Source organism: Canis lupus, chromosome 3, assembly GCF_048164855.1.
Source record: "Canis lupus baileyi chromosome 3, mCanLup2.hap1, whole genome shotgun sequence".
Taxonomy (NCBI): Eukaryota; Metazoa; Chordata; class Mammalia; order Carnivora; family Canidae; genus Canis; species Canis lupus.
Window position 1 is genome coordinate 50124430 of NC_132840.1, and position 24777 is coordinate 50149206.

The 24777-nt window shown below is 39.4% G+C and overlaps 1 protein-coding gene, 1 long non-coding RNA gene and 1 pseudogene across 4 annotated transcripts in view; 1 reads left to right on the plus strand and 2 right to left on the minus strand.

Moving 5' to 3' along the window:
• Positions 1 to 1208: 1208 nt before the first annotated feature.
• Positions 1209 to 18179, minus strand: LOC140630582 (uncharacterized). The gene is made up of 2 exons (XR_012028302.1): positions 17895 to 18179; positions 1209 to 1419 (listed from the first exon to the last, which is right to left on the minus strand). It is a non-coding gene; the product is annotated as an uncharacterized lncRNA (long non-coding RNA).
• The window catches only part of TEKT3 (tektin 3), a 40521-nt gene continuing 33294 nt past the window's right edge, over positions 17551 to 24777 (plus strand). Inside the window, exons 1-2 of one of the 3 annotated variants that reach the window (XM_072821059.1) lie at positions 17558 to 17673; positions 18176 to 18300. The gene's annotated coding sequence lies outside the window, so the exon portion shown is untranslated. Of the gene's footprint in view, positions 17674 to 18086; positions 18111 to 18175; positions 18301 to 24777 lie in introns of those variants that run through there. The other 2 variants (XM_072821058.1, XM_072821060.1) reach the window with 2 other exon arrangements.
• On the minus strand, positions 21383 to 21746 carry LOC140624932 (SKA complex subunit 2-like; annotated as a pseudogene).

Genomic DNA, 24777 nt, shown 5'->3' on the forward strand with positions numbered 1-24777 from the left:
AATAGGATGTGTGTGGGAAATCATCCTCTAAGGAAATAAGTAAAAACAGAAAAATACTTTAAAATAAAGATTAACTAATTAATTGATGTCTTATGATGGATAAATTGGATGATCACCATAAGAACAGCTGATGTAAAAAAAAAGATCCAAATAGAAATTCTATACATTTAAAAGAAGATAATTTTTAAAACTTTTATACATAGAATAAATAACTAATGTGAAAAATAAATCTGTGATTCAAACAGTTGAACCAAGAAATTCTCTCTGATTTAGAAAAATATGAGGGGAGCCTGGGGGGCTCAGTCATTTAAGCATCCCACTCTTGATCCCAGGGCAATGAGATCAAGCCCTGGGCTTGTACTGGGCTCTGTGCTCAGTACAGAGTCTGCTTGAAACTCTCTCTCTCGCTCTGCCCCCCCCCCCCTTGAGCTTTCTCTCTCTAAAACAAAATTTAAAAATCTTAAAAAAAGAAAATAAATTTTTAAATTAAAATTAAAAATATGGTAAAATATACATACAGTTTACATTCTAGCCATGTTAGCAGCATTAAGCATTCATACTCTTGTGCAATCATCACTACCATCTGTCTCCAGAACTGTTTTCATCTCATGAAACTGAAATTCTCTCTCTATTCAACATGAATGTCCCATTTCCTTTTTCCTCCAGCTCCTAGAAGCCACCATTCTACTTCCTGTCTCTATAAATTTGACTCCTTTGGGGACTTTATACAAGTAGAATATCTAGTATTTGTCTTTTTGTGACTGGCTTATTTTCCCTTAAGTAATGTCTACATGGTTAATCCATACTGTAGCCTGTACCAGAATTTCCTCCTCATGAAAGGCCGAATAACATTCCATTGTATGAATATGCCCCATTTTGCTTATCCATTCATCCACTGAAGAACACTTGGGTTGTGTCACCTTTTGCCTATTGTGAATAATGCTTCTATGTTCTGGATTTTTATACTGTAAAAGAAGAAGATGAAAGAATAAGACAAAAGGGAAGAGATCTGGAGATCCAAAGTCCCAAATGTCATTTAAAAAAACTCTGGGAAACGAACTAGGGGTGGTGGAAGGGGAGGAGGGCGGGGGGGTGGGTGTGAATGGGTGATGGACACTGAGGGGGACACTTGACAGGATGAGCACTGGGTATTATTCTGTATGTTGGCAAATTGAACACCAATAAAAAATAAATTTATTATTAAAAAATAAATAAAAAAAGATTTATTTATTTATTTTAGAGAGATGATGCTCTGCTCACACAGTGCCAGCAGCTGCACAAGGGTGAGGGTTTGGGGATTCTTCCCCAGAGAAAACAGGTCCACACAGTGAAATCTGGAGGAGTCCAAGTGTGGAGGCCATTGGCTGACGAATGTGTTCACATACTTGGAGCTCCTAATCGCCTTCTCGATGTCTCGCTCTGAAATATGAATGGACAGCCAATGATCATCAACCATTGACACAAGTGCCCAAAATGAACAGAAGAAAAGAGGGAGGAAATTATGCTGGGAAGAGAAGGAAACTGAAAATATTGCACAGCTAATGCTTCCAAAGAGGTACGAGATGACATTGCATTCATACAAGAACATTGTTCTTGGTGGGGGAGATTTGAATCATAAATAAAAGCCCTTAGAAGGGCATTTGGGTGACTCACTGGTTGAGTGTCTGCCTTTGGCTCAGGTAGTGATCTCAGAGTACTGGGATGGAGTTCCACATCAGGCTCCCTGCAAGGGGCCTAATCCTCCCTCTGCTTATGTCTCTGCCTCTCTGTGTATCTCACATTAATAAATAAGTAAATAAAATCTTTAAAAAAAAAAGCTTTTTGAAATGAAAAGTATCACTAAAGTAAATGAGACAAGAAGCCTGGGTACATGGTCAAGGAGATCTTCCAACAATGTAAATATTAAATGACAAAGTAATGGCAAGCAGGAGAGAAGTAAGAACATTAGAAGCTCAGGAGAAACAAAATCCACCTAACACCAATTCCAGAGGAAATAGAAGGGGGAAAATTATCAAAGAAAGAGTGCAGGAAGATTTTCTGGAATTGATGGACATGGCAGTCTACATAGTAAGGACCAGCCAGGTGCCCAGTACCGTAAAAAATCAAATAAGCAAACAACAACTGTGTAAGAAACAAATCTACATAAAATTTCAGAACAGTAAGGATGAAGAAAAGGGGAGAAAAACCTGGATCACATATGGAAGTATTAGGAATCACAGTGCTATCACACCAACCTGGAAGGCAGATGACAAGATCCTGCAGGAAAATTATTTTCAACCTGAAATTTAATTCTGAGTCAAACTGTTAATCAAGGGTGAGGGACGACTGATGCCATTTTCAGATAGATAGGGAATCACAGATTTTACTGACCATAAACTTTCACATAGGATAGGCTATGAGGATTTATTCCACTGAAGTGGGAGAGAAAAGTAGAAATGAAAAAAGCAAAGGAGCCAGGTAAGAGAATATTTAATAGAGAGAGGGAGGGAGAAAAAAGGGCCAATGGAAGTCTCAGGATGTCAGCTGTGTGAGGTGAAGCTTCCATCTGCTCTGTGAAAAACATTCAACTGGGTTGGGGAATGTTCCCTGGCATCAGAGCACCTTAGTTCTGATCCAGATTCTTCCAAAAGTGTGACTTTGGGCAACTCGCTGAAACTCCCTGGGCTTCATTTTGGTTCCCTTGTCTGTAAAGAAATGAGACTGAACTGTATAATTTTTGAGTTTCCTTAGATTTCTAATATTCTTTGCAGAGCAAGAGGAAGAGGTCAGTGATTAACTTTTTCCAGAAGAAAAGTGCAAGTATATATACTTTTCACTTCCTGTGGAACAAAATGTTGGTACCAGAATAAGATAGAAAGAAAAATAGAGCCACTTGACATTTCTTCTAGTTCTAAAAGCCTACTATTCCTTTATTTGTGTGACCATCGAAGTTAAATTTCGGGTGGTCGATATGTGTATGGCTGTTATGAAACCAAATTAAGTAACAACACACTAATTGTCACTTTTCTTGAGTTCTTGTGTTGGCCTGAACCCCTGCTGGTGGGCCTAGTAGAGGCTGAGGCATCTCTACTAAACATATTTCTCGTTAACTATTAGCTTATATTTATTTATTTATTTTATTTTTTTAATAAATTAATTTTTTATTGGTGTTCAATTTACCACCATACATAATAACACCCAGTGCTCATCCCGTCAAGTGCCCCCCTCAGTGTCCATCACCCATTCACCCCCACCCCCCGCCCTCCTCCCCTTCCACCACCCCTAGTTCGTTTCCCAGAGTTAGGAGTCTTTCTGTTCTGTCTCCCTTTCTGATATTTCCCACACATTTCTTCTCCCTTCCCTTCTATTCCCTTTCACTATTATTTATATTCCCCAAGTGAATGAGAACATACACTGTTTGTCCTTCTCCGATTGACTGACTTCACTCAGCATAATACCCTCCAGTTCCATCCACGTTGAAGCAAATGGTGGGTATTTGTCGTTTCTAATGGCTGAGGAATATTTAAATCCAAGAACATGTTCTTGAATCTTACAGTTATTTTTAATCAAACAAGCATCTGAGTGGAAAACAAGTAAAGCCTCCCGTTTGACCCAGAATCTTCAAGCTCTGGGTCATGTGATATTTAATAACACACTCTGACCCCTCTGGACTAGCATCGCCACTTGAAATCCCATGTCAGAAGGAGCCCCACAATAATCCACGCTGGCTGCTCCGGGTTCCAGACAGGAGATGATGGTGTGCTTTCTCTTGCCATGCTTGATGCCATGCCTGATGGACTGCACCAAGATTTAAGAGCCAAGCATCCCCAGACAGCCAACACTAGGTTAAAAAGTCGAGTTTCTTATGAGGAAGCAAACTGGGAAGTGTCAGAGAGATGTAGAATCAAATTCTACCAACATCACGTAGTAACTGCTTAGCTCTGTATGGACTAATTTAGCTCTAAAATCTCATTTTTCTCCTCTGTAAAAAGGGGTTAATAATACTGCCCTTTTGTAATACTGCCCTTTTGAATTTTAGTGACATAATACATGTGAAGCACACTGTCCTGTGTGGAACGTATGACCACTCAACATACACTTGCTATTTTGTAGCACTTGTCTTAAACAAATTCAAGTTTCTTAAGGTACTCAGTAAAATTTTATAGATGTGGAAAATTTTGCAATCAGAATGCAAACAAAGTAATTCCTTCATCCATTGCCAAATCCAAAGTTGTAAAGATTTACTACTATGCTTTCTTCTAAGAGGTTTATGGTTTCAGCTCTTTGATTTAGGTCGTTGGTTAATTTTTGTATATGGCATGAGATAGGTGTCCAACTTTGTTCTTTTGCCTGTAGATAGATACTGTATTGACTCAGGACAGTTTGTGGAAGAGATTATCCTTTTCCCATCAAATGGTCTTCACACCCTGGTTGAAAACCAGCTGGCCATAGATATCAGGGATTATTTCTGGACTCTCACTTCTATTTCATTGAGTGTATCTTTCCTTACGCCAGTATGGCATTGTCTTGATTACTTTGCTATGCAAAGTTTTGAAATCGAGAAGTATGAGTCTTCTACACATCTTCTGCATTTTCAATTTGTTTTGGCTATTCTGGGCTCCTGGAAATTCCACACGGATTTGAGGACCAGCTTTTCCATTTCTGCAAAAAAGGCCATTGGGATTTTGAAAGGGATTGCACTGACTCTAGATCATTTTGAATGGTGCTGCCATCTTAACAATAACCAATCCATGAATGTGGCTGCTTTCTATTCATTTAGGTCTTGTTTAATTTCTTTCAGCAACGTTTTGCAGTTTTCAACTCACAGGTCTTTCACCTCCTGGGTTAAATTCATTCCAATGTATTTTATATTTTTGGATGCTATTGCACAGGAATTATTTTCTTAATTAGCTTTTCAGATTATTCATTGCTGGTGTATAAAATCACAACTGATTTTTGTGTGTTGTACTCATACCCTACAACTTTGCTGACCTCATTTGTTGCTCTAGAAGGTTTTCTTTGTGTCTTTGGGATTTTCTGCATGTAGGGTCATGTCACTTGTGAAGAGAGGTAGTTTTACCTCTTCCTTTCTTATCTGGATGCCTTTTATCTCTTTTTATTGCCTACTTTCTCTGGTACTTCCAGTACAATATTGAGTAGCAGCCTTGTCTTGTTCTAGATATTAGGAGGAAAATGTGCAGTCTTTCACCATTAACTGTGATGTTAGCTATGGGTTTTTCATAAATGTCTTTTCTCCTGTTGAGAAAGTTACCTTCTAGTACCAGTTTTCTCAGTGTTTTTATCAGGACAGAGTGTTAGATTTTGTCAAATATTTTTTATGCATCACCTGAGATGATCATGTGTTTCTTCCCCTTTGTTTTATTAATTTAGTGTATTACATTGATTGCTTCTTACACGTTGAATCACACTTGAATTTCAGGAATGAATCTCTCTTGATCATGTGGTATAATCCTTTTGGTATGCTGTCAGATTTGGTTGGCTAGTATCTTGTTGAGGAGTTTTGCATCTGTATTCATAAGGGATATTGGTCTGTAGTTTCCTTTCCTTGTGCTGTGAGTTTCATGCTATGCATGTTTGTATGTGCATGCGTGTGCACACACACATTTATAATTTACCAAATATCCAAGCTGCTTCAGACACTCGAAATGAAATGTTTGTCCAATAAGTATATCATTATACAATACACTAGGAAGGATGACAACTAAGAAGATTGTTTTCCCTGATTGTTGTTCTCAGTTCTGATTCCCAAGAAAAATACTGGGCCGTGCGATTTATATCAAGTATCCAACCCTCATCTCATCTGTGCTACATTCAGAGTAGCTGTACCATGTTGTCAAGTGCACCTCAAACTTTAGTATACATACAGCTCACCTAGACATGCGATACAACTTTGAATTCTGTTGATTTGTCACAAAGGCAAAATCTTAGGTTCTGCATTTCTTATAAACTCCCAGGGGATGCCATTGCTGCTGGTCTGTAGACCACACTTGGAGCAGCAAGTTTGTGGCCACCGGTTAGGTAGGGGTGGGCCCATTCTTGCTTTGATTACTAATTACCTGCGAACAAAACTCTCCAATCATGAAGGCAGCCACGTTAAAGCAAAAATTCTTCACAAGGTGCTTAGGGAACATGCATGTGTGTGTGTATGCCTATGTAGGAAGAGCCAGGATTTTGTAATATGGTGTATTTGTGACGTTGACCTGATCTAAGCCATCAGTCTGTACAATTCCATTCGTTTATTCTACCCGTTGAAAGCAAACAGGGCCGGGCCATAGCAACACTGTGCAGCTGATGAAGTTTTCCTATAGTGTATCCAGCTTCTGCTTTTGGTGGCCTATTTTGGAAAACAAAGCCCTCCACCCCCCAAATCCCCAATTTTATGGGGACCAGTGCTTCCTGCTGCTACTTCCTGCTTATTTCTCAACATTGGGATGAATCTGTTACCAATCAGTTGCTTTTGCGCCAATATCCACTTTTTGGTAGGAGCTAATGGGGTTAACTCATGGAGACACTGATAAAGGGCAGGTTTATCTGTAAGTCCTGGGGATCCTGAGCATGGGTCGGTGAGGGACACATTGATTGGCCTTGTGATTAGCTCTGTCTTGGCATGTCCCCTCCACATCCTTTCTCTGTTCTCTCCTCTCTAGTTCCTGCCCAAGCACAAGTGGGGGCTGCCCTTCCTCCCCCTCTACCGGAGTAATCTTTTCTTCCATCCCAGATGTTTTGTGTTTCCGAGGAACTGCTCTGATTTTTGTCACTTCTTTTATCTCAAGATTATGCCTGGAAAGAGTACTTTTCATATTATTTCTACCTTTTGTAGAAAGATATTAACTAAAAAGTATAATACCAGAATGTGCCTCCCTCCTGAACAGATCATTCCAAGGTTATCCCTGTGTGATAGGACAGTGATGAGCAGCTTTGAGTTCAAATGCTAAAATGGAAGCAGGAATTCCTTGGGAGATAGGGACAGGAGGAGTCAAATCATTACCATTTGGGCACATTAGAGCCACAGTCTTCAAAACATGGAGCTCACATAAATCTTAAAAATTTCTTTAAAACATTTTACATTCTCTTGCACTCTTTAAAGTTGATGTGCAAAAAAGTTATGTTTAAGTAATTGCAAAATGTACTGTCAATACTGATATTTAAAAGTAAAGTTGTTACATCATTCTTTTTAATATATCCAGTAAAATACGTAACGAATGATATCCACCATCACCTATTTAAAAATAAATGAACAAGCTTATCTTAATGGTCAGAAATTTTAATCAATTCTTTGAGCTCATTTTCCTATTCTGCTTGCCCCTCAGAAATGCATTTTATTGTAATGTGTATTTGGGCTTGAAAATCTCCCATTGATCAGCCTCTTGTGTTTCTCTGTCAAAATTTTTTTTTTTAATTTAAATTCAATGTGCTTGGCACCTGGGTTGCTCAGTTGGTTAACTGTCTGCCTTTAGCTTGGGTCATGATCTCAGGGTCCTGGGATGGAGCTCTGCATCAGGCTCCCTGCTCAGCAGGGATCTGCTTCTCCCTCTTCCTCTCTCTCCACCCTTGTTCCCATGCTCTTTCTCTTTTGCTTGCTTACTGTCCCTCTCAAATAAATAAATAAAATCTTTTAAAAATTTCAATTTGCCAACATAGAGCATAATTTTATTTTATTTAAATTCAATTCAAAATTTGTAATAAATGAAACAAAAGAAAATATAAACAAAACAGAAATATGTACAAAAGTGAGATTTAACAATTTTGAAACCTTTATAACAGCATCAAATAAGGTTCCAAGCATAAAGATGTCAAACTTTTAATTACTGGCATACTATTGACCTAAGAAACAGAAATTTATCTTATTATTAAACTCCCAAAGCAACATTTTATTGGAAATACACCTCTCCATGAGATAGATGGGACATGATTTACTTATTCTACTATTAGTACACATGTCACTGCTAAACTGAGTTGAGTTTCCATGTTATGTCTGTGCCAATGTCTCATTTTTATGGATGCTGGTGTTGAGAAACTTTGTTCACACAAATTAAATAGGACTGAAAGAAGAATCCTTGTATCAATGTTACTCAACTTAAAATATAATTCCTTCTGAATGATATGCCTTAAATAACAAGATCATCTATCATCAAAAATTATTTGATGGATGAACAACCGTTTGAAACTTCCTTTAATTTTGTAGGAAATGAACTAAAATCCACTACACTGGCAAAATAATTCATTACCTAATTATTACAGTCATAGACTTTCTAGCCTTTGGGTTGTCTCTTCATTTGTCACCCCAAGATGTTTCACACCTGACGCCAACATGTGTTTGAAAGTACGTAGGGTCTTAGTGAAAGGATGAGGGAACCAAGTGGACTACTTGACCCTGCTCCCCTCAAGGAAGATCAGTTGTAGGAATGAGTATGTACAGAAGCCGAAGATTGGAAATTGATGCCCTAAAACCACCTAAGTGCCGACATACTCCTTGGAACATATTCCAGGGTGTCTAGCAGGCTTGCCTCATAGACTAGAAGTCTCCACTGGGCTGCAGAAACCTGCTTTGCTACACTTCGGGTGGTGTCCCAGACCCAGCAAACACCCGTCCTCAATGCTCTGCGTTTTCTGAGAACGACTCTCAGAGCCATAGTAGAGTCACTGTGTCCTCTGCAATCTCTTCCTGACTCTCTTAACCACCCCCTCAAGAGAGTGTGGCACCCAATAAGTTATTTAAAGTTTCTATATATGTGTCTCAGATACCAATTTATATATTTTCATTGTTATTTCTAAGCTGTGTGCTTGGATGTGTATACAAACTCCAGGGATAGAGAACCAGGGGAAGAAAGATAATCTTTAGTACTCACAAGAAACACTGATCTAAATTAGGACTTGGGCCAATCTGCCTTAAGCTGAGAGGGGAGAGAAGAAAACATTTTTTTTTTTAAAAGTCTAGTTATTTAAAAATAGTTGTCACCTTTCAAGAAGCCTTGGTCATTTTCTGTAAGAACTGATGACCTCATCCAATGTTGTGGGTAACTTGCAGCCACATATAATTAAATTCTGTCTTGCCATGTTTCTGCTGCAAGATAATGTGATGCTTCTCTTCCTGCTATGCTGCTGTGGGAGGGGGAAGCCAGGAGAAAATAGCCACCATGTGTGGCTGTGGAGGTTCAAGAATCTTCCGCCGTCACCCCTCTCTTGTTCTGTAGCAACAGTGATGTGCTCCTGTGAGGGGAAGGAGAGCTCTTATCTCATCTGTGTTCCCATTTAATTTGGATAACCACCTGTGAGGGTGGTATTACTATCCCTACATTACAGATAAGGAAACCAAGTCTCAGAGCGGCTATGACTTGGTCACTGTCTTGTACCAGTGGAGGGCAAAACCAAGACTACCAGTTGGGTCTGTCTTATTAGTGAGGTTATGTTCTTTCCAACAGGCATGGGGTCACCTTAGGTAGAAAACATCTCCCTAGCTGTACCCCAGATGGAGGGGTGGGAAGTCACTATGGTAGATGACTGTGGTCTTCAGAAATGCCTATGTGTATCTAGAGCAGTGCTTCCCAACCACTTCTGTATCACAGCATATAGAGAAGAGGAAAGCAGGTATTTGGGTTATACAGAAGCATTCCAAGGCTTGAGGCAAAAGGCCCAGTGTCATCCCAGCTGCTAAAGACAGCACACTTGTAATCCATGTAGACCATGGGTACTGGTGGTCTGACCCACAGGATACAGGTGCAACTCAAACACAGTTTTTGAGGACCAGCCACCATGGCAGTGGGGTGTCTGCAGAATTGTATCCTTCATAGGATAAGCAATAGATGATCCTTTATCAAATTCATGACGACACACTTAGTGCCCTCAGAGCACTGGTGACTGAATCATAGGGTGGAAGAAAACGGGAGGACACTTTCATAGGCAGCTGTAACACCTCTTGTCCTGGTGGGTGGAGAGATGGACTGGCATTGCCTACAGATCATACAGTTGCTCACTGTTTTTTCTCTTTTTCTTTGAATTGATTGACAATTCAAACATTGTTCTGAATGAAGTAAGAAGAAATGATACAGTGTGGAGTTGATGATTCTCACTTTAGATTCAAATGATTTCTAAGGAAGTAGAGAATATACAGGTATATATATGTATATGTATGTACATACACACACAGAGAGAGGTGGAGAGATAAGAGAGAATATATAGGCATATATTCTCAGCAGATAAGTGTAAGCAGGCTCTAGATAATTGGGTAAATCTGAGGGCATTAGTGTCTCCTGAGTATGATGAGATTTGCTTTTTGGTTTTCATTGTAATCTTGAAGACTCTTCCTTAGGGAAGCTTCAAGGCAGTGAGATGTGGATGCTTTTAGCCAGGGTCTGATCAATCAGAGGGAAGATGGAGCTACCTAGGTAGGCTCTGTTCAGAGATAATATTTCCACCCTTGCTCAGTTCATCCAGAATTGCTGTTTGCAGAAGACTAGAAATAAAGCTCTAATGAGAATGCTCACATGAGGCTTCCTGGATATAGGGGAGACATCAAAGGATGTTGGTGATGGGTCTCCCAAACCTGGGGAGAGAGAAACAGAAGAGACAAAAAATTCCTCCTGGATACTTAAAAAAAAAAAAGAAACTTAATTTGAATTAGAAACATAAGTAACCTTAAAAAAATCTCATTCACCCTCGGTGTCTGTTGAAAGATGAATGGATAAAGAAGGTGTGATATGTGTATGCAATGGAATATTACTCAGCCATTAGAAACGACAAATACCCACCATATGCTTCGATGTGGGTGGAACTGGAGGGTGTTATGCTGAGTGAGATAAGTCAATCAGAGAAGGACAAACATTATATGGTCTCATTCATTTGGGGAATATAAAAAATGCTGAAAGGGAATAAAGGGGAAAGGAGAGAAAATGAGTGGGAAACATCAGAGAGGGAGACAGAACATGAGAGACTCCTAACTCTGGGAAACGAACAAGGGGTGGTGGAAAGGGAGGTGGGCGGGGGGTGGGGGTGACTGGGTGACGGGCACTGAGGGGGGCACTTTATGGGATGAGCACTGGGTGTTATGCTATATGTTGGCAAATTGAACTCCAGTAAAAAAAAAATCTCATTCACAAGCAAGAAAAAAGACAACTTGTTTACAATGTAGGTTATGTAAGTTTAGAAATATCTATCTCAAACAAAGGAAATCAGGAGACAGAATGTCCTCTTTGCCTTTAAAAATGCCCTGGTTACATCATACACCTGAAACTAATATAACACTGTAGGTCAATTATATTTCAAAAAAAATCCCCAAGATTTAAGGATCATCTGAACAAAATGTAAAATCTGTTATTTTTGCTCAAGTCCAAGTAAATTCCTTTGTATGGATTCCCAGGCTCCACCCTAGACTTACTGAATCAAATCCTCTTGGGATGAGACCCCAAAATCTGCATTTTAAAAGCTTTCTGGGCAATTCTGATGTGTAATGCTCAGTACTTGGGAATGTTCTAGCAGAGCAAAGATGTCTAGTATTGTGACTCAGATGAACTAAATATCAGCCTATGAAGAGCAGTTGGTATTTTTATGAGCATTCTAGAGAAGTGTTGGGTAGGGGTGGGAGAGACGATGTTGATTCCAGGCAAGCTTGAATTCTAGTTGTTTGCATCTGGTTGTGTCTGTAAAATTCTGGCCTTTCATTCTGACAAGGAGGGTTGTAGTGTGGATACTACACACCTCTATGTCCTACCAGGCCTGATACCTCAAAGGTCATTCAACTTCCATTTCTGAACAAGGATGTCTGTCCTGTAGTCCTGTCTCTTTTTTTGGGCCCTGGTGAGCTGGACTAGATCAGAAGTTCCTTTTTAATTGAGTCATAGAGCAGACCTGGAGCAAGTCCCAGACAACACGGCTCAGTTTCCATTCTAGTGTGGTCCCTTCATCACTGAACCAAAGGCATCCAAAGGCTCAAGAGTCACCTGTAAGCCAAAGGGCTCCACATTTATGATTTATATCATTCCCTCCACACTCCTTGTTGGTGGACTTTTCTGTCTTTCTTTCCCTTATCTGTCTCCTGCCTAGCTTGGGAACTTCATCTTGGCTGCTGCAAGTGACAGAAGGGGTTTTGGAAGTCCGAAGAGGATTTGAATGTTTTTTCTACCTCAAGCATGAGGACTAGTCTGCCTCCTTTCAGTTTTTCAGTATCTCCTTCCATCTTCATTATTCAACTTACTAGAACACTAATTTGTCTTTGGGTTATTTCTATTCAAATCATTATGGCTTTCTAGATAATTCTCTGGAAACTTTACCTTAAGAATCTGTCAATTAGTGGCCAGAAAATTGGGGCCACCAGTGAGGTGATTCCTAGTTTGTGTTTTAGGCTCTTTGGGGAAATGGAGAGATCAGATTATCTCGAATAATGAGGGTTACAGGAAGGAGACATGCAGAAATAAGAAATCTCATGGAAATGGGAAAATGTTTGCAAACTAGAGAGTCACTGAAGATGTAATAGGGCCTCAATGACAGTAATATCTTGTTGCTCCCTGGCTGTCCAAATCTGTGAATCTCAACTAGAATTTTGCAACATCAAATGTGTTAATTCAATTACTCTCTTTATAGCACAAAATCAAATGTTCTGAGAAAGGATCTAGTTAGATGGGCTTTTGTGCTAAGCCACCTCTGTCTGCTTGCCAGACTACAGATGGGCTACCTTTGAGCTAGGTGCCCACCTGTGGTCCAATCAACTGTGGCCAGGGAGCACTTGATGGTGGTGGATAGCACATCATAGAATGCATGGGCATCACCATAGGTTGGGTTCCCAAGAAGCTGACCCTGAAGATTAGTGTAAAAATTATTTATCAGAAAGTGTTCCCTTGAAAAAAAATTAGTAAAGATAGAGGAAGTGATATCTAGACATCTAGATGGGAAGTCAGAGGAAGCAGGAGTATGGTATCATCAAATCTCCAGGAGGGTAGGTTTGGTTCAGTCCTGTAGGGGAGCTCTGGAGACAGGGTAGGTCACCCCTCAGAGTTGTCACAATGAGGGCAGGGAAGTGGGGGTATTTATACCCCTGAATTTATTAGTCTTTGAGGAAGGGTTGGCTCAAGTCACAAATTCCTAGACACTTCAGCTTTCCTTATGCTGGCAAAATTGATGCTGGCAGCCAGAAGGCAGTCCTTCCTTAAGGAGATGTAGAGTACACTGCTATGAGTGAAAGCACACCAACAGGCTGTGCTTAAGAAATGGTCAAAATGGGTGACTCGGTCAGGTAAGTCTGCCTTCAGCTCAGGGTCCTGGGATAGAGCCTGGTTGGTGGGGGGTGGGGGTGGGGGTCTCTGCTCAGCGCCGAGTCTGTTTCTCCCTCTCCCTCTGCTCCTCTCCATGCCTCATGCTCTCTCGGGTATGTACTTTCTCAAATAAATACATAAAATCTTTAAAAAAAAATGGTCAAAGCATCTGAGGGAACATGGATTGTAGCACTAACAGCATCTGCTACTGCCACCTAAAGAATGAGCTAGAGAGGCTTTCTTCACCAGGGCACTGTGGTCATGGCTTGTCCGGCCTATATTGTCCCACTAACAACAACGAACAGAGTTGAAAACTTAGGTTCAGCATGTAAAAGGTGCCGTCAGGTATCTGGTACCTGTGTCTACAGTATGGCACCTTCAGAAATGGTCAACAGAAGCTCGCATCAATCAGGCAAAAGCCATCACAAAGCAGACAAGAGTTCACACTCGGCCAGACTGCAGCTGTTTCCAGTGTATTAAGAAGAGATGAAGTGTTTTCAACCATGTCAACAAAAAGAAATCAACTTTCTTATCACTGAGAAATACCATTTCAAATATCTGATACAAATATAGCACATCTGTCTACAGCTCGCTCCGTTTTTATTTCCACAAACTCTCCTCAGTTTAAAGAGCTACACGATATTCCATATCATCTATAAATTAACCATTTAGGAATCCCTGGCTGACAGTGTGTTCCCTCTTTTGAGGACTCTCATCACATTGGAGCCTGCACCATGGGGGTTTTCCCACGTCCTACTAGACAGTAATCTCTAAAGATAGGAACAGGGACCCACTTACAGCAATACAAACATTTAACAACTGACTTTCTGGGAAAAATATATTCATATATACATACACCACTTTATTATATATTTTAATGATATAAAGGATGTATAGCACATAATTTATATATAAAATAATAATAAGCTATACAATACTCTGTGTTTTAAGTTCCAGATAGCCAATTGATTTTCACAGAGTGCTTTCACTGATTTTTGCTGAACTCTTCTGTCTCTGGCCAACCTCTCAATGCAGTTGAACAAGGGGAGTTCCAACCTGGATGGTGGTTGATATCTTCATTTATGTTAACAGGTAAGACAAAAAAGAAGATGTGTGCTACAACTTCACTCAATGGCATGAATGACTTCCAAAATGATTCTTGTGACTAAGGCTGGAAACTTACCGTTCCTGTCCTCCTAGGGTTCATGGGAGAGATGATATGTAAAGACATATATGATAATGGGATAATGACTCTGATGGAAGCACAAAGAAAGAAAACCCTGTGGGAGCTTATCATTTCCCACTTGATCAGGAGGCCACAGCAAAAAATGTGATTCTGGGCATGTCATGGAACCTCTAGAATCACAGCTCCTCACGTGCTAAACAAAGGAGTTAGAAGATGATATTTAAACTAGGCTGAGTCTATGTACCTTTGGCTCTCTGGAGGTACTCCCAACAAGGTGTGCCCTGCAATTCATGCAATGAGAAAGTCTATTCAGTTAAAAAAGGCTGACGGTGATACACACCCCTACAAATAGCTTAGTAACAAAAGCAAAACATAACAGTGATAGCTGATATTGTTGTGCTACAGTTGTAAATGATAAAATTCTCAACGAATGCATCACACACTCAATCAAGTTTCCCAATCAATTCTCTGTGAAGCAGAGTTTACTCATGTAAACATGAGTCCTTTATTCTGTACATTAAGTCAATGTCGATCCAATATCCAGTCCATAGGTTGACATTGCTGCCTTCACATACTGACAACACAATGCTCAAGGAAAACAAAGCCATTGATATGGATGGTGCAAATTTGAGTAAAATGTTGTGCATCTGTTGCTAAGTAATTTCTAAGAATCAGTGATAAAGAACACATTTCAAGAATCTACATTATTCTCTAATTTTTAGACTGCAATTTACAGCTTACATTATTCTATGATTTAGACTTTCACATTTTTACAGTGCAATATTTCCAGTTTCCCCATATAAATAGCCATAAAATGAATTATGGAATTAAAAGAATTTAGAGAGTGGGCAGATTAGAGAAGCTGGCTCTACGGGCAATATTTGCTATTTCATTTTCCTAAACATTCTCCTTCACTCCCACACACTCATACCCCCATACTCCTCTTTCACCTCTCTTTCTCTCTCAGTTCTTTTTCCATCAGTTTTCCATGAGCCACTCTTTGACTCCTCCTCCCTATCCCCACACTCCTAGGTAGGATACTTAGATGGGGAGCTGTCATCGAACCTCAACTGAATTAGAATCTTTCACCGAATATAAAGATAAACCCATTACTTCTCCACTGCTTTGGAGAAGGTCTGTAATTAGCTAGACACATATATCAATTTTACTTTCTCTCACTGAAACATATTTTTAAGACACATTTAATGCTAAGCCAATGTTTCCCAAACTGTGTTCTGTGGAATATTAGTGTTCATGGAGATGTTAACAAGTATTCTGGTTTTAAAAACTCTATGGTTGGAATCCAGGGGTAAAATACAAATGGGCACATTGAAGACTAAGATTTCCTGTGCTAAAGAAAGCCTATTTAAGTCTCTTTATGTCAGAAATTCACAAATTTATTTGATTATAGAGCTATTATTGATTGAGTAGCCTCTTTAATGGACCAGGGAACACATTTTGGGAAACACCTTACTAATGCAGTAAAACTTTTCTTTTCTATGCTCAAGAGCTGAGGAAAGGTGCTCTCTGGCTCCATCTCAGTCTCACAGGGCTGCTGTTCTCAGGAGAGAAGCAGCAGTCTGTGATGGGGGTCTCTGCTTACTTTCTTATTCATGCTCATTTTTGGCAAGCTTCTCACTCACTGTCTCCTTCTCTGCCATCCAGGATGAGCAGAAGCTTGTCCACAACCCTATTACAACCCTGCTGACCTTCAAAGATCTCACAAAGTAGCTGTGGGCCACCACTAGCTATCTGGGCCCTTTATCTTATGGTTCCATTGGCCTTTGTGCTGACAGCAAGCATCTTCTTCAAGGACTCTGATCCCAGAACTTGAGGAGGTTGTGTATAAACTTTCTTGGACCAGCTATTGGATCCTGATCTGTGGGCCACTAATTCTCCCTTCCAGGTGGTATCGAAATTATCTAGCCTGCCTTACTAGAGGTGTTATCCTATAAAAGGTGACTTTAATGCCTCCCAACAGGGCACCTGTGCCCCAGTGCCTGGTTTACCTGTCGTTACAGATAAGGCAACTCACCAGGCCTCCAGCAGGTATTAATGTGAACTGGGCCAGCAGTACATTTCTCACACCGGCATTGATGAGTTGAAGTTCAAGGTTGTGAAGGGTAGTGCCCGCCACAGTGTAATCCTTTAAAGCTACTACTTCGTAGTTGGTATTGTGTTTTTGATATATGCCTTATTTCAAGCTTATTTGTTTATCATATAGAGGCAAAGATAGTAGAAATTAAAACCAGACAGACCCGGATTCAGAGCATGGCTCTTCCTCTGTTTGTGTGTCTCTGGAGCAAGCTACCCAACATCTCCAAACCTGCATTGCCTCATCTAAAAAATAGAAGTAATGATAATCAATAGATTATTATTGCTAGTAAGAGAAATAAATGAGATTATGCCTGTAAAGCCCTAGTATAAAATATGGTATATGGCACAGAGTGAAGGTTCATGAAATATTAACTACGATTTCTATTATTTACATTATTACAGTCCAATACTGGTGTGTGTGTGTGCGTGTGCATTCTTCAGTTAACTTCCCCAAGTTGAATTCTTTCCTGTAAAACGTAAATTCCTACCACATGGTGTTAAGGAAGTCGCATGGGTGGACGGTGATGTATAGGAGACAGGTGACCCAGACCCTGGATGAACTAGTTAGTGGAGGCTATTGTGGATGGAAATATTTGCTCAAGAAAAAGAGGTGGGGGGGGGGACCGCAAATCTTTCCCTTAGAGTGAGCAGGGAGGAGAAGGTCACTAGATAACGCCGCCGTGGGGAAGCCCAGCTGGGCAGCAGACAGGTGTAAACGCGGAGGCTTGCCCGCATCCTGCACTAGAATGGGGGCCACCAAGCCCTCTGCCGCTGAAGAGGCCCCCCAGGAGCGGCAGGGTTACCTCCGCGGCCTCTCCCTTGGGTTGCGCTTCCCCGCGTCACCTCCGCGACCCGCCAGGTCTCCCGGAGCTTGGTTACTAGGCGCGAGAGCGTCCATGGCAACCGCCGGCCGCAGGGTTTCCCTCGGTTCCTCCCGCCGCCCGCCCTTCCTCCCACCGGCCAATCGGCTCCCAGCGAGCCGGCAGGGGCGGCCGTTGAGTGGTCCGCGGGCGCTGACGTCACAGTCGGGAGGGCGGGGCCGGCGCCGACGGGTCGGGGGCGCAGCCGCGGAGGGCGGTCGGTGGGGGGCAGCCACCCTTCCCGCTCTCCGCCCCTTCCCCGCCCCTCGCCGGCGGCCGCTGACAGGTGAGTGGTCCGGTCGGCGCCTGCCCGCCGCCGGGACGACCCCGACCGCGTCCCCTTCCCCGGCGAGGCCTCATCGTTTGACCCCAGAATTCGGGGTGAAGCCGTGGAAACCCTGGAGTTCCTCAGTCTGCACTTCCCTGCTCGCACCCCTCAAAGCAGAAACCGTCCAAACCCCCGGGTACCCGCTCCACAGGCCCCCACCCCACGCCTTCGTAGCTTACATTTCCGACGCTTTTCAAGGATTGAGAAGTTATTTCTAAATGCAGAACGAGCAAAGGGGCGCCTGCCCCCCGGATCCTGTGCTCACTCCGTGATTTCTTCCACCAGTGAGCAGGGCTTTTGCACGGGGCGCGGTGTCTGGCCTCATCCGCCGGCTTTTCAAGTGCGGCCAAGGGGAGGGGTTCCAACCAAAGAGAATTCCTGACATTCCCATCAAGGCAGGTGTTCGGTTTCCCTCTGACCCTGAAGCTCTTACTTGGTTTTTGACCTTTTTTTTTTTTAGACCAAGGCCCTTTATGTTTCTCCCTGGATGCTTATGATCGTTGTAGATACATACTTTAGAAATGAGTAATATTGGGTCGCTGTGAATAAAGCAAGTTGTTCCACTCCTAGGCAAAGTGTTTCAAGGTTTGTGATAAAATATTCTACTCTTTTATTTTTTTTTAAAGATTTTATTTATTGATTCATGAGAGACAGAGAGAGAGAGGCAGAGACACAGGCAGAGGGAGAAGCAGGCTCCCTGCCCGATGCAGGACTTGATCCCAGGACCCTGGGATTAGGACCTGAGCCAAAGGCAGATGCTCAACCACGGAGCCACCCAGGAGTCCCTACTCTTTTCTTTTTAAAGTGAAATATTTTGTGCAATAAGTGGAGTGTCCAAGCATCCATGTGCTCACTCAGGCCTCAGTTAAACAAACAAGCTAGCAACGTTTCAGTTGTGGATGACATCTCCTTCCTATGTACCCCTTGGGAATCTCATTCCCCTTTCTTCTTTTCCAGCTGAACTTACCTACCAGAATTCAGTGTTTACTTATATTCTGTATGTTTTTATGCCTTCTCTACTTATGTATTTGTCCAAAAACAAATATATAGTGTTATCCTTAAAGTTTGTATAATGGCATCATGCTTTACATGCTCTAGGTTGTTTATTTTAACTGCTGTGTGATAATGTTTGTGTGAACTTACACAAATGATGTATGCCTACTTCTGTTGATAAACTTTTAGACTGTTTAAAAGTTGTTAGAAATCTTATGTTGAGACTGTCTAAAATTGTATGTTTGAGACTGTCTGAAAATTGTAAGAAATGTTATGTTAATTTAAGAATGTTTAGAAACATTCTTGTACATTCTTCTACATTCTTGGGTACACACTTGAGTTTCTCTAGGCATATCAAAAAGTTGAATTGGTGAGTCATGGGGAATGTGCTTTTTCAACTTTGCTAGAAACTGCCACATAGATCTCCAAAGTATCTTATTTTTTCTTTCCACTTTCAGTGAAGAGAGTTCCATATTAAATATTTTTTTGGAAGAAATATATTATGTAACTTTTCCTGCATTCTTATTTAATATACACATAAAAAGAAAATGCTTAAATGTTGAAATCTGCTACATTTTTTTAAGATCTGCTCCTCATTAATGTATGGGGGCAGTGTTTTCTTTCTGCCCCAGTTTGAAACTGTGACTAATTAGGTGGATATAACCAAAGGAGCTAAGTGGGGGGAGTTGTATATGATTATTTCAAGCCTCTTCTGGTCAGTGATGTGAGGCAAGGTATGGAGCAAGTCATAGAAATCTTCTTTCTGTACTTGTCATGTCTTCTGTAGAAAGTGATTCACAGGTTTTTATACCTTAAAATATTTATGATTTTAAAACCTTGCCTAAACATGCTAATAAAATATGTTTATCCAACTTGAGGTCATCTTTTGGATTATAAGTGGAGCTTCCCTGTACCTACAGTCTTTGTGTTATTGATCATATTTTTAGCATGTTAATATTTATAGAAGACAATTATAGCATTTTTTCCCAGTAGGTAAATAACTATTGACTCCACATTAAATAAATATAGCCAAACACTGTATTTGACTTCATTTCTTAAAATGCTTTTTGGTCATGCCTAAAAGTATAATAAAAACAATTGCATAGCTTAGGGTATGACTTTTTCCACAGCTATTGTTAGTAATTTTTCCAAAGAATTTGTTAAGTTTGCTTGCAAATAAGAGACATTTATAGATAGCATCAGTTAATGATCTTAGTGTGTGCTGCACGAGCCCTATTCATGTGTGACTCAGAATTTAGAGAATAATTTAAATGTTGTAAAAGGCACATCATCAAAGTAAGCTATGGGCTTTAAAAAAAAAAACCTGAGGTATTATTTCCTTAAAAGTGGTAGAATTCATGAACAAACCCATTTAGGCATGAAGTTTTCTTTGAGGAAAGATTTTAAACTCTAGATTCAGCTCTTTTAACTACCATAGGGCTAGTCAGGTGATCAATTTCTTCTTTGGTCAGTTTTGGTTATTTGTGTTTTTAAAGCATTTTGTGCATTTCATCTCTGTTGTCAAATTTCTTGGCATAATGCCTACTTAGGAAAAAAAAGTGTGTTTAATTTCCTACTATTTGAGAAGTTTCCAAATATTCTTCTGTATTAGTTCAGTATGGTCAGAGAACATATTCTGTATCATTTCAGTATTTTATGTTTATTGAGAACTTGTTTAATGGTCAGCATATGGTTTACTTGGGTGAATATTCTCTGTGTAATTGGAAGTAGTATGTAATCTGCTGTTTAAAAGTATTTTTCTTTCTGTTTTATTGAGATAAACTGACATATAGCACTGTATAAGTTTAAGGTATACAGCATAATGTCTTACATATATTGTGAAATGGGTACCACAATAAGTTTAGTTAACATCTGGCATCTCATATATACAAAATAATCTGCTGTTTTGAGTGATGTATTCTATAGATGTAAATTAGGTACAGTTAGCTATTTTGTTCAAATAGCCTACTTATTAATCAATTTTTTATTTGTTCTAACAATTACCGGGAGAGGAGTGTTGAAATATCTGACTATAGTTGTGAATCTATGTCTCATTTTAGTTCTATCAGTTTTGGCTTTATGAGTTTATTTTTTTATTTTTTATTTTTTTGTCACAGAAAATCCAATTTATTATTGCTAAAGTTAGATTTTGTGGAGGACCAGAGATCACATATTAGCAGTCTCATCAATAAAGTGACTATTATCTATAATCAGAATTTTCAAAAATATAAAATTATATACATATATAATGCAATACAAATATTTTTTCTATCCTTTAATTTCCAAAGCATGCTAATTCATATCTGACTGATAGTACATAAATATCCTTTCATGATAGGCCAGGACATCAATGTTATCCCAGTTACACAAAAACAGATACAAAATAGTGTTATGTGACTTCCTTGTCTGAAATTATAAACTAAGTTTGTGTGCATATATATTTTTAAATCCCTTTATTCCCATTCCATCCTTTTGGCTAAACTTTATTTGTATATTATCTGCCCTTCTGATAGTCCCCTCTCTTATGAAAGGCATTATTATCCAGTCACCCCAGACAAATCTTCTTCTTCACGCCCCCCCACCTTTAGTCATCTATTGCTAACAAGACATCTTCTTAAATCTTTCTGGAATTAATCTCTTCTCCATTAGAATTCCCTTTTGCAAGTCAGTTTCTTCATAAGTTTGACATGAAAGATTTTAATTGCTCTGCTGAAGTTTTTTCTTCTTTAGTGAATGGTGACAGCTCCAGGTCTGTTTGCTTCATGGTCATAGTCTTATCGACAGTAGCAAAAATGTGGTTCTTAGTTTCTTTCTGCTCTGCAGTAATTGGTTAAAGTGTGTATGCAAAGTTTGATATCGAGACTTCATTGCTGACAATTCCTTTAACAGTGTAACTGGATTTTTCTCTGCTATATCAGGATGATTATTCTTGATTTCATATTCCAGCCTGTACTGAATGTAATCCAGATCAGAGTCAGTTTTCTGGAACATCAGTTTCAGCTTATTGACCTCCGCCTTCATGTTGAATAGTTGACATTCCTCAGCGGCTTTATGTGTTTAAAATTCTATTAGTGGTTACATAGAAATTGAAGATCATTATATCTCCTTGATTAATCTTTCTCCTTATTTCTCTCTTTCCTCATGATAGTATTTATTGTCCTGAAGTCTGCTTAGTTTGTTATTAATATAGGCCCTTCAATATTCTTTTGATTTGTATTTACATGGCATATCTTTCTCCATACTTTTAAAAACTTATCTGTGTTTTATATTTAAAATGGATTTTTTTGAGATAGCATATAGTTCAATATTGCTTTATAAAAACCAGCTTAAGAATCTGTGCCTTTGGGGACACCTGGGTGGCTCAGTGGTTGAGCGACTGCCTTTGGCTCCTTGGAGCACAATCCTGGAGTGCTTCTCTCTCTGCCTGTGTATCTGCCTCTCTTTCTGTGTCTTTCATGAATAAATAAATAAGATCTTTAAAAAATTTTTTTGACTTACATAACTATATAATGGGTTGCAATGCTTATATTTAAAAGACTTAATATTTTTAACTGTTCAATTTTATTTGCTAATATAATAATATCAATAGATGCAATTCACATAAACTAAAGCTCCTTGAGATCCTCAATATGAGGTTATTTGACTACAAAGGGATCCTAAGATTAAAAATATTTTAAACCACTGACCTGGAACATTTTCTAAGAAATAAATAAAAAAGAATTAAAACTAACCAGCTAAGAGGGGAGACAAAAAATAGAAGACTTCAATGTGGGACTTGATCCCAGGACTCCAGGATCATGCCCTGGGCCAAAGGCAGGCGCTCAACTGCTGAGCCACCCAGGCATCCCACTCAAATGCTTTATTAAAAAGCTATATTTCTGAAACAAAGAATATCTAGTGAGAAGATGAGCATTATTTTACATACATGGTAAAGTTCTTATCTGCCCTTCTGATAGTCCCCTCTCTTATGAAAGGCATTATTATCCAGTCACCCCAGACAAATCTTCTTCTTCACCATCCCCCACCCCCCCACCTTTAGTCATCAAGTGCTAACAAGACATCTTCTTAAATCTTTCTGGAATTAATCTCTTCTCCATTAGAATTCTTTGATTTCTGTCTTTTTTTTTTTTTTTTTTTTTGATTTCTGTCTTAGCAGCTGGGTTCTCCTATATACTGTATTTAGTCTGTTGTGATCACATATCATGTGACTCTGGAAAACTCCCTTGTTAATTTGTGAGAGAATGAGAGTGAAAAGGGAAAACAACACCTGGGCATTTACTATGAAAATAATTTTGACCTTGTCAGCCCTGAGAAGGTTTTAATTTGGGCAAGTCCCTGGGTTATGGGTGATGTCTTGAGAACTGATGCTCTCAAGTTTGCAATATGCATTTTATACTTATTGCAGTATATGTTTAAGTAACATTATTTCATTTTAGTTATGACCCTTAGAATAATACATTTCCATTTCGGCTCTCCTTTATTGGTGCTATTATGACCATATAATTTACTTCTCTTTTTATTATAAACTCCATGATATTTTTTTTTTATTATTTCACTTTACACAGCCATCCTTTAAAGAAATTTACAAGTTAGAGAAGAATATTTTTTATACTTGCCATTACTGGCAGTTTATTTCTTTGTGTAAATCCAAGTCTCCATCTGGTATGATTTCCTTTTGCTTGAAGAATTTCCTTTTAAGAATTCTTTTAGTCTAGTTCTGCTGAAGGTTAATAATCTTGGCTTTATTTCTATGAAAAAATTTTATTCCACCTTCCTCTTTGAAGGATCTTTTCACTGGATATAGAGTTCTAGGCTCACACTTTTTTCTAGCCATTTAAAGATGTTTGTCTTTGGCTTGCATAGTTTTTGACAAGAATTCTGCACTAATTCTTATTTTTGCTCCTTTCTATATGTAACATGTCTTTTTGCTCTGTTTTAAGTTTTTCTCTTTATTTTATTCTCTGATTTTCAGCAATTTGATTATGATGATCCTTGAGGTGATGGGTTGGTGGTGATAGTGATGGTAGTAATTTGTGCATGCATGTGTGAATGGGTGTGGGCTTATCCTCTTGGAGTATTTGGAGTTTCTTAGACCTAGAGATTTATAGTTTTCATCAAATTTGGCAAATATGGAGCCGTTATTTCTTCAAATATTTTTGTCTTCCTCCTTTTTCTATATGACTCTGCATATATGATGTTAGATTACTTGATATTTGCCTGTGTTACTGAGGATTTTCTCTCTCTCTATCTTTTTTTTTCATTTAAAAAAAGTCTGTGCTTTGGTTTGGTTAGATTTGAACTCACTAATCTGTATTTCTCCAGTGTCTACTCTGCTGTTAATCTCATCCATTGAAATTGTTCAAGTATAAACTGTATGAGTATATATTGTATGTTTTATTCCTAAAGTTATGTGTGGTTCTTTTTTAAAAATTATGTTCTTGTTTTATGTTCATTTTACTCTTGTTTTCCTTTAAATACTTGTACATTGTTTGTTTGTTCTATCAAATCTTTCCTGTTGCCTGATTTTTTCCCTAATTATGTGTCACATTTTTTTTCCTGCTGCTTGGCATGTTTGATAATTTTTTTTTATTTTTTTTTATTTTTTTTATTTATTTATGATAGTCACACAGAGAGAAAGAGAGAGAGGCAGAGACACAGGCAGAGGGAGAAGCAGGCTCCATGCACCGGGAGCCCGATGTGGGATTCGATCCCGGGTCTCCAGGATCACGCCCTGGGCCAAAGGCAGGCGCCAAACCGCTGCGCCACCCAGGGATCCCCATGTTTGATAATTTTAATTGAATGCTGGACATTGTGATATATATCTGAATGTCTTGATGTTGTCAGGCAATTAAATTACTTGTGGATTAATTTGATCTCTCCGAGGCCTATTTTTAAAGCTTTGCTGAAATGAATTTTTAGTATTTTTACTCCAGAGATAGATCAGCCTTGTCTCTAGTGTGTGACTCCTTTGAGGTCTCCATGGAATGCTCCAAGTGATCACCTCCACTCTGACTGGCCTGAGTTCAAAATATCTCTCCACCTTCTGTGAGCTCTAGAAATTGTTCAGCT